Raw genomic sequence first — 8190 nt, forward strand, 5'->3', positions numbered from 1 at the left:
AAAAATTGAGCCCAGCGGATCTGCTTAGGAGTGAGCTTACGGGGCGTGCTGAGCGCTTCCAAATGTTTATGGTCAGTCCAAACTTCAAAAGGACATTTAGCCCCCTCTAAGAGGTGGCGCCATGCCTCCAAAGCAGCCTTGACTGCAAAAGCTTCTTTTTCCCAAATATGCCATCACCTTTCCATCTCGGAAAATTTCCGGGACAGATACGCACAGGGCTTCAGGCGGTCATCAGCATCCGCTTGCAGTAAGAGCACTCCAGTTGAGAAATCGGAAGCATCTACTTGAACCACAAAGGGTTTAGTGGGATCAGGTGTTGAAGAATGGGTTCAGCAGTGAATAGGCTTTTGAGTTTGTCGAAAGCCAACTGGCATTCAGGTGTCCAATTGAGCAATGCCCCTGGGTTCTTCACCTTGCGTGTGTCCCCCAACCCCTTCGTACGTAACAAATCAGTGAGAGGCAATGCAATTTCTGCGAACCCCTGGATGAATTGGCGGTAATAGTTGGAAAATCCAAGAAAACTTTGGAGCTGCCTGCGGGTACGTGAGCGCTCCCACCCCAAAATAGCTTGAATCTTCGCAGGATCCATTTCAATGCCCTTGTCAGAGATCCTGTACCCCAGGTAGTCAAGCTGAGTCTGATGAAATTCACACTTAGAAAGTTTAGCATAAAGCTCAGCCTTTCTCAGTTTGCTAAGCACCTGTTTCACCAAGCGCTCATGTTCCTCCTCTGTTTCAGTATAAATCAAAACATCATCCAAATAGACCAGTACACCCTTGAACAAATGTTCATGTAACACTTCATTGATCAATTGCATGAACACCCCTGGTGCCCCCGCCAACCCAAAAGGCAAGACTTTGTACTGAAAAGAACCCAGAGGACAATTGAAAGCAGTCTTCCATTCATCCCCCTCCCGTATGCGGATGCGGAAATAGGCTTCCCGCAAATCCAGCTTAGAGAAGATTTTCCCCTTAGCCAGATGTGCTAACATGTCTTTTATTAATGGCAGAGGATATTTGTTTAATATTGAGACTGCATTTAATCCGCGGTAATCTGTACAAAGTCTCAATGTCCCATCCTTCGCTTGAAACGACGGGGGCGCCCACTGGCGAATTTGCTGGTTCAATAAAACCCCTGGCCAAGTTTTTGTCCACAAACTCCCTCGACACCGCCAGTTCCTTTTGCATCATGGCATAGATTTTTGGTTTGGGCAGTTGCGCGTCGGGGACCAACTCTATCGCACAGTCAGTTTTTCGATGAGGTGGAAGTTGGTTCGCTTCCTTCTCACCAAACACATCCGCAAAGCTTTGGTATTGCTCTGGCAAGCCCTCCAGTGGGGTGACAGCGAAATGCGGGGTTGCTGCTGCCGCCGTCCCCACGGCAACCTCCAGAGCATCATCCTCCCCAGGGGCTTGATAGAAACCATCCCCAAAAGTCAAAGTCCTGTGCACCCAATTTATATATGGGCTTTGTTGGACCAACCAAGGAATCCCCAGAATGACTAAGGGACCCCCCACAGGCGCCACCACAAACGGCAGCCCCTCACGGTGGCTGCCCATTTGCAACGCCACCATGCCCATGAAATGGGTGACTGGCTTCCCACCCGCCGTAGAACCGTCCAGCTGGGTGAAAATCATGGGACGTTGCAGTGGAAAGCTGGGTAACTCCAAAGCAGCCACCGCGTCAGGGTGCATCAAGCAACGCGAACACCCTGAATCGATCAATGCCCAAACTTCAACGGTTCTTGTGTGGGAGCCTAACTTCACTTTAACGGTCAGTGTGGGATAGTTGGCACTCACCGAAATATGTTCGTGCCCCTCCTCCACCACCTGCCCACAGGCACTCTTTAAAGCAGGTGGCTGGCGTTTCCTGCTGGCTGGAGTAGATCGGGCTCCCCCTCGCCCCCGAAGTAGGGAATCTCCTCCATTTCAGTTTCAGCCATGGCTGCCTTCATTTTCCTGGGTAGAGAGGGAGATTTCCCCGACGGCTTCCCCGGACGATCATTGGTCTTTCCCTTCAGGCACGCCGCCGCTCGGTGACCTTCCTTCCCACATCGGAGGCATTGTCCTTTCGCATAGTGGCGCCCTCTCTCCTCTTCCCAGGCACATTGACCGGTCTTTCCAGTGGGTGCAGCAGTGCGGGAACTCTTGCTGAGCCCAGCATATCTCATCACCTTCTGGTGAGCAAAAGTCTCATGGGCATGCTCAGCCTTCCCTGACAGCTGTATCCATTCATACAGGGTGTCTGGGTCGTCCCTGCCAAGCGACCATCTCAGGACCTCAGTATTCAGACCGTCCTTAAAAAGTTCTATTAATGTGGATTGGGACCAATCCTCAACCTTCCCAGCCAGAGCCTTAAATTCCAGAGCGTAATCTGCCACCGATCGTGGCCCCTGGCACAGCTCCCTCAATGCCCGTTTTGCCCTTTCTTTAGCTAACGGGTCTTCAAAGTGTAGTTTCAATGCCCACAGGAATTCTTCGAACTCCTCCAGCTCAGGGGCATCCGATTGACATAACTGCACATACCAATTGGCTGCCCGCCCCTTGAGCCTAGTGGCAATGGCATTAATCTTGGCTCTTTCTGAACGAAAATACTGCTCCCACTCATCCATATAACTCCTTGCATTGGTAAGGAAGAACGATAGCTTAGTTGGATCTCCATCAAATTTAACGGTAAAGTCCTTAACCCCCACTCCGGGCAGTCCCTTCACCACAGCTGGGCGGTCGGGCTTCCTTTTAGCTCCCAGGGATCTCCACTCTTGAGGAGGGGACCTTGAAATCCTCACCCTCAGCGCTCTTGCTCCCTCTCTGTGCCGGGTCCTACTCCTTTCCTCCGGGGAAGTTGGGGGCAAAGAAGGAATCGAATGCCTAGTACTAGACTCCTCTCTCCTCCTCTCCCGGGGACCCCAGTCCATGGACATTTTCCGAAACATAAATTCTAGTGACTCCAATTTGGCCTCCACCAGTCTTATATGGTCAGGGGTTTGGGAATCCTCGTTTCCCTCCTGCCTCACCACAGTTGGGGAACTCGGGTATCGCTGCTTCCAAGACGTTTTGGACGTCCCTGGTAGGGATCCCTGTGTCTCATCCCATGTGGTCAGCTCACCTGGTGACTCACTGGTCGGTTCAGGGGCTCTTTTACCTCCAACCTCCTCTTCTCTTAGGCTGGAGCTCGACCCCTCTCGAACTTCTGAAAGCTCTCGAGGAGGGACCCTCTCCGTTCTTATCACGGTGGAGTTGGGTTCCCCCTCGCTTGATTCCTCGCTTTCCATGGTTTGGGGATTTGGTTTGCTCATCGCTAGCACTTCTCCCTCACAAAATAAATCTGGAAAGGGGCTAACGGTAAATTTTTTGATTCTCAGCTTTATGTAATGATTGCCTACTCTAATAGACTCAGACTCACAAGCAGGAACTTAATGATATCTGATTTATTAAAGAATAGTATGCAAATACAGAGAAAGCTGAGAATGAGCAAAAGCGCGCCAAATACAAACTAAAAACCCTCGGCTCAAACGTAATCCCTCCCCTCGCCCTGCCGTTGCAAACTCCCCCCCACCCCAGGTGCTGGTAACCGTTTCTGCTGATGTCCTGGGAAAGGAACCTTGAACACAGGAGATAACCTAACACATTCCAATCCAGCTGCTAACATATAACAATCCCACGAGGTGGAATCCTCCTCCCCTCCCAGACGAAACACGCATCAGCCAAATGACATGCGAAACGTTACGATGTAACGGTAACATTGGAATGGTGAACATGACACATATCCATATTTTAACATTTCTCCGGTTATACCATCAGTATCTGCAGCCCTATGATTTTTCAATATTCTCACAGTATTTATGACTTCCTTTTCAACCATTTCCTTAGATATTGACATTTATGAGTTCAGTTCCACTCTTTGACATATCACCATCATTTCCATACAAATCTCTAAAATATTATTTCCACCATTCTCTTAGTGTGATGGAAGATCAGGAAAATGTGGAATCATTACAAAAAAGATGACTCAGTTCTGGGAATGTAGAAAGTGTGAGAAAGAACTCAGAACAACTCTGCCTTGATTGGTTTAGGCATATGTTGAAGTAGAGGGAGTTCTGGCAGGCTTCCAAGATTCTGTTGCAATAACCTAACCACATTAAAGTCCTTTCCAAGACTGCCAGTGACTCTTGTTTCTTGACCTTGTCTCCTTTGAAGGGCTGACACTCTCTTAACTTTCACCCCAAATAATTTTACTACTTTTATTTTTAATCCCATTTTTTTGGTGTAGTGGTTGAGGTGCTGGGCTAGGAAGCAGGAGACTGTGAGTTCTGTTGGGAAGCTTATCTAACGTTATTTTTCATATAGGAATTTTACTCTCCCTGCAGTTGTTCTAGTTTCTTTCATTCTAGTTTCTTTCACTTCTTCCCTTTCCTTCCATATTTTTTTTTCTGTAGATCCATTCTTGATATTACCAAAAAATGGTCTGTCCTAAATTCAAAACCTCTCATCACCCTTGTATTCTTTACTAATTCTTTCAGTCTGTCATCAAAAACAGACAAATCAATCATGCTTTTATATTTATGTTCATTCTTTTGCCATGTAAACATCTGAATAAGCTTAAAGCACATATTCCAAATAAAAAGTTCAAGCATATACTCACCATTCTCATTTATTCTTGAATCTCCAAATGGCTAATGACTTTTTCTACTCTCTTTGATCTGCTTCCCACCCACTCATTCATGTCACAGAATAATTTTTCCTTCTGAATTACATTTGTTTGAGTATGTTGCATATTTTTTTTCCTTAAAATTCATGCCTGATTCTTCCATTATCATCATTCACTGGAGTATAACATGCAACTATCAACCCAGGGATTCTTATTTTCATATGCACAATGTAGGTGACACTAATTAAGACTTTCTGACATACATTTGAGCCCTTTCATTCTGACATACACTTTAAACTTACACCCAAAGAATACCTCACCAAGCACTGGAACAGTTTAGTTTCTAAACATTCATGAAAGAACCAAACAACGTGGCTGAAATCTGACCTGCAGATTAAATGGCTGCCCTTTCTGAAGCCTTTAAAACAAAATCCAGAAATTGCTTGGAAACCATCGTCTATGCCCTAGGGTAAAACAAAAGGAAGCATTTAGCTGCTGTCTTGTTGGTGACTGGGCTCCCTGTTTCGGTTTTGTTTCAGTGTCATTATTTGAAGGGTGGCAGTGACGATGGGGGAGTGCTTTAATTTTGTGTTGCTGGTTTAACTCTCTGGATAACTGTCCAGAGCCTATACAAGTGGGTAGTATAAAAATGTTTGTTAAAATAAGTAAATAATCAAACAAATAAATTGCTAACAGACTATCCTAACCAACAAGAGTATTGATACTTTCAAATCATGTTAAGCAAACATTTACAGTATTTAATCTATTTATTTTATCAAAAAGAAAACAATTGCTAAGAAATCAATTCATCACATACATCTACTTTCCAATGAAATAATATTCAGTAATAACAGGCTTTTCTCTCTGTGTTCAAAACCTTTATTGTATAACAAATACCTTGATATATTTTGCAGGGTTTTTTATTAATGCCACATTTACTTATGGATGCAAAATTTTAACATTTTTATGCTTATCAACATTGACATTTTAGCAATCATAGTTAATATTGGTATAAACTCTTTTACCTTTAAAGGTTTATCTAAATTTTAGAGTGTTAATAATCTCTAGTCAGTACTCAAATAATATAATGTACTATTTATGTTTTACAATAATACAAATTATGGAAGAAAAAAAGATTTTCCAAGGGTATGGAAAAGCTGTCTTATTTCCCTCAAGAGGGGCAAAGGGTTTAACAAAGGAATGTTTTCTAATGCTGATTCTTCTTGATTACACTGAGTCACCAGCCACTTTTTTTTTAATCAAGGTGTTTACATGTACATTTACATTGTATTGAGCCAAAGAATCATCCCCATGCCCCAGTAACTGCAGCATGAAAATGCCCTATTGACACATTTGAGAAAATTAAGGAGTCCCTTATTAATATCAACTGCAAAAAAAAAAAAAGAATCACATTGACTTCAGTGGTGTTTATTTCTGGGTAGGCATGGAGAGGATCAAGCAAGAACACAAAAAACAGTGAACCCAAGTAGCATGAAGATGTGGGTGTTTGCTTTTATCTTGTCTTGGTTTCGAGGAGTCAGAAGGTAATTTTTTATGGATGAGGGGGAGATTAAAGTGGACTTTAACAGTTCTTGCTCTGCAAAGTCATTCACAGCACCTAAAAAGGTAAATTGGCACAGGAATACTTACGGGGTGTCCTGCGATACTAGGAGAAAAGCTGCCACAAGTACCACAGAAAAGCCTAATGCCAATGCTTTTCCCAATGTCAGTTCTCCAGGTGGACTTCCAAGAGAGATTACATAAACAAAAGTAAAAGATGTTCTAATTAGGTGTAAGCAATTTACATACACAAACTTGCAGTTGGACAGTTGATAAAGATAAGCAAGTTAATATATTTCAACTGACATTAGGAGAAACTTCTGCATCATTTGCCTTTAAATTTAAGATTTAAAAATCTATCCCCACGTACTGAAAAATGGCATTATCATAGAGGTGACTATGTTATGACCATTTCTCCTGTCAATTACTTTTCTATTGCAAAAGTCTTTTTTGAAAAATCCAGGAGCGTGTGCAGGAACCTCCTGCAGTCTAAAATGGAATTGATCAGGCACATGTTTTTCCATGTCTTTGAGTACTTGTGAGATGCATAGGTTGCACTGCTGTTTTGTAGGAGAAGGTTAATAGTTGTCACTTCAGAACACTGCCAACAAGCATAATTTAGCCCCTGACACAAATTTGCCCTTTTGTGCTCTGTACTCCAGGCTCTCTGTTTGTTAAAAGTTCTCTAAAAAAAAGTTAAAATTGGATTCCACCCAATAACAAATACAGAGTACCAAGAGGCAGCTGATAAATGTTATTTGAAATTCCATTTTCATACAATAGGATAAACTAGGGCAGATATGCTTCCATGGCCAGCACAAGAATGTGAAGATAACACAGTAAAAGGACTTTTAATAAAGGTTGTTTTCAGATGTTGGACATTTGCACTACCAGGGGCCACCCAGAAACCCACATTACTTAGTATTTTCTGGGTTGTAGCAAGTTCCCAATTGTCCTAAACAGAAAGTAAATTCTGTTGTCTAAACTTAATAGGATACTAGTGGTAACTTTGGGCTTGGATACAACAGCCACTGTTTTGCTAAGCATTTCATTTGCAGTAGTCCATCCAGATTCAGCAGCATCTTGACTATAACCCACAGCCTGACTGCTCTGAATGGAAATAATTGCCTCTGCAACTGGGCTTTAACAGTTATACACAACAAATTTCAAGCTTAATTGGGCCACTGCTCATGCAACAACTATGGGCTCCTTGTGAAAGAACATCTTAACAAAACAATGAGGGTGAGTTGCTTCCTGTTAGACAGAATTTGAAATAGACCAGAGAGAAGCTGAGAATATTAGGCTTTTGCTTGTTGAAAGAAAACTTTTATTGCACAAAACTTTACAAGGGGTCGAAGATTGCATCCTGTTTTTTATATCCCACCCCAAATGTCTTCAGGAATTTCCAGATAACCAGCCCTTCTGTCTTCCAACTCATTAGATTCCAGTATAAAATGCATCTAGGATTGATTTTGGCTATTTTGATTGATTATAGATCTATTCCCTGCCTTCTTTTTGAAGCCATTAGTGGCCTGCTAGAACTACCTAATGGAGCAGGTCGATGAAGCCATTTAGTGGCCAGCTAGGACCACATAATGGAGCAGAGTTTAACACAGCAGAGGAAGCTGTGCACAGAAAAAGAATAGTATCTTAGATAGCTTTAATGAGCGCATCAGAGAAACACAGGTTATTGATCTTACATACTCAGCCCTCCCAAGCATAAAGAATTACACGCTTAGACATAGTAGGTTCAAAGTAAAGTAAAAAAGAGTCTTACTGACTTTATTCTTTGGTCCAGTTACATTCATCTTCAGCATAAAATGAAGTTCCTTGTTTCTTCTGTTCTTTACCTATACTTGGTGATCTCTTAGCCCTACAGCTGCTAAGAGCTACATGGAAGAAAATGGGAATTCCCACTGCATGGCGCCTGGAGATACGGAGCAGCACACAGCCGTGTGTGTCACTCCCAGTGGTGAAGAAGGA

Source organism: Candoia aspera, chromosome 1, assembly GCF_035149785.1.
Source record: "Candoia aspera isolate rCanAsp1 chromosome 1, rCanAsp1.hap2, whole genome shotgun sequence".
NCBI lineage: Eukaryota > Metazoa > Chordata > Lepidosauria > Squamata > Boidae > Candoia > Candoia aspera.